At 29.1% G+C, this 2795-nt stretch overlaps 1 long non-coding RNA gene across 1 annotated transcript; it reads left to right on the forward strand.

The window, feature by feature from the left end:
* Positions 1 to 1485: 1485 nt before the first annotated feature.
* On the forward strand, positions 1486 to 2264 carry LOC138896754 (uncharacterized). The gene is made up of 2 exons (XR_011410164.1): positions 1486 to 2003; positions 2107 to 2264. It is a non-coding gene; the product is annotated as an uncharacterized lncRNA (long non-coding RNA).
* Positions 2265 to 2795: the final 531 nt, after the last annotated feature.

Consider the following 2795-nt stretch of genomic DNA (forward strand, 5'->3'; position numbering starts at 1 on the left):
AACAAAGACCATATAAACTTTTTTCGTTGATGCTCTGGAAGTTTTTTGCACATTTATTGTGATTTGATCAGCTCCAACATATTACTCATATTTTTTGTCATATCAACAAATCACACTAAGAGCCTGTTTGGCCAAGCTTCTAGAATGTCAAAAGTACTTTTAAAAAAATTTAAGCTGTTTGGCCAAGACAGAGAAATACTTTTGGCCAGCAGGAGAAGCAGTTGTTTTGCTTTTGGGAAGAAGCAGAAAATTCTAGCTTCTTCCAAAAAATAGAAGCAAAAAATTAATTTATTCAAGACAAAACTATCTTCATCATAACTTTATATTTTTCAAATTATCCCTTACTAATTTAAGCTTTTTTTTTTGTTTCTAGTTTCTACAATTCATTTAAAATTAGAGATATCATATATATGAATATATTGTAACTTTTCAAATTCTTTTTTGATTTCTTTTTTGTGTAATGCCTTGTAACTTTCCAAATTATCTTCTTCTTTTTTCATACTAAAGTAAATTATCTATATCCTTCTTTGGATTATCAAGTCTCTTCCTACAAATAATTATTTATAATTTTTTTTATATGCTATTAATTCCCGAATCTTTAAAACAGTTAGCAAATCTAATTTGTGAAAATTACCTACAAATATGTAATAAATTTACAATTGCATCGCATAATCTATATCTATATATTATTAAAAGAAGAAGAAAAAGCCTCCACATTAAGCCAAATGACAGTCTCACAATTGGTCACTTGGCAATTTAGGACAAAGTTAACTAGGTTAGGTAATAATTAGTTTTTTTTAAATTTAAATTTTAAGAAAATTAAATTATGTATTATGTGTTGTTAATAATTAGTTACTCATTTTGAATTTGAATTTAAACATACTTAACTTTTTTTTACGAAAATAATATTTTTATATATTTAAAATATTTATGTTTTACGGTCAATTCCATCTTTCAAGTTTGACACTCAGAATCATCTTATTACAACTACAATGGCTATACATAATTTTATCCGACAACATTCTTGTACTAATAAGGAATTCAACTATTATGCTAATGAAGACATGACTGAGATTGAGGAAGGAGATATGCCTTCTGGTATTCCTTTAGAAATGCAAGCAAGTCTTCTACTAATATGGAGGCATCTTGTGATAGAAGCAGAGATAAAATTATTGAGAAATATTATCATGTGTTGGTGACTTTGCATATTATCTCATGGTGGATTATCAATATATAATAATTTGTAAAATAGACTTCTAATTCATGTTGATGAAGACAATAAGTAATTATACATGATAATATTATATGTTTTGGTATAACTACATATGTTGTATTGATTTAAATCTTTAATATGTATGTTTACTTTATGTTTTATATTTTAATTAAATAAAATAAAAAATAATAAAAAGTCTCTTACGATAAATATTTAAGTTTATTTTTCAATCTATATAATTATATAAAGCAGGGACATGAACAAGGTAATGCGGCACTCTCATAAACTAGGAATTTTATTTATCTTTTTTCACAAATTTGGGATGTTTTCCCTATTTTTTATATTGATTGTTGATGTGCCCTTTCAAAAGGGTGTGAAAGAACACCAAATTATTTAAATGGGAGAAATAGGAAAACCGGCGGATTGTACTGATTCCAACTAGAAGGATTGTATTGATTCCAATTAGTTTATTAACCGTCGGTTCTATAAATCGAGCGCTTATCAATGCAACTGTCAATTATTTTGGTTCGGAGGAAGAAATATTCTACAATCAAATCTGTATTTGTTATTGAAAAAAAGAATAAGATGAAATAAGGATTTCTCACTCATAGAAGTTCAAGGAAGTCATGAAAGAATTTGAATACTCATATCATGAAAGGAAAAAAAGGGTATTATAAAGCAAGTCCTCTTTTAACAAGTTCTTTGTTCCGTTTGTTGGAAATTTACACCGTCCGAAGTCCGAACTGGTCTTAAAGAAGATGCATCTTTGGCCATTGTCATCTGGAAAGACGTAACAACAATAACTACTAACCATTTGATATTAGTATTCATGCATGAAGTTTAAATTATAGTATAGGAATCATCACCTTATAAATACATTTACTCTTTTACAGCGACTATAAGGAAGGAAAGATGACATTGGGTTACTCACAGGAATCATCCCAATGGAAAGATTGCAGCGTTACTCAAACAAGTTACTTGGAAGAAATCAAATTTACATTGGGTTGGAAAGCACTTCGGGCATGAGATACAATTATGTACATGTGAAAAAGTATAGGAAATACTAACATATAATGACTTGCAGAAAGTCAATGAAAGGTCAAATTTTTGGGCAAGTCCAGTGTTTACCCGAAAAATGGATATAGTTGAATTTATATGCAGTTCCGAGGATATGTGGCGTAACTTAATACAAAATGCAAGGATAAATAAAAATATAAATATAGATTGGAGAGAATGCAAAATAGATAAGGTTATAAGGAACAATGGATCTTTAGGATATAGAATCAATCTAAGGAGTTTGAAAGAGCGACTTTTTACTGTAGAAGAATGTAACACTTTTATTATAATGTAAGCCTCAGAAAAACTTGTGCTACAGAAATGATAACCAAGCCCTTTTATAGTTGAGGGATTTGGCTCTAAGCATAATAAAATAAACATTCAGTGGGAGACCCATGATAAGTCAGTTTTTTTATAATTTCTGCTAAGATTCTCTCTAGTGGGATTGCAACGGCTTTTGTCTGCGAGCTCGATCTTGCTTAGAACCCTCGATTTTGATTTGAGCTTGATTTCGGCTTGAACTTGT

Source organism: Nicotiana tomentosiformis, chromosome 8 (genome assembly GCF_000390325.3).
Source record: "Nicotiana tomentosiformis chromosome 8, ASM39032v3, whole genome shotgun sequence".
NCBI classification, from domain to species: domain Eukaryota; kingdom Viridiplantae; phylum Streptophyta; class Magnoliopsida; order Solanales; family Solanaceae; genus Nicotiana; species Nicotiana tomentosiformis.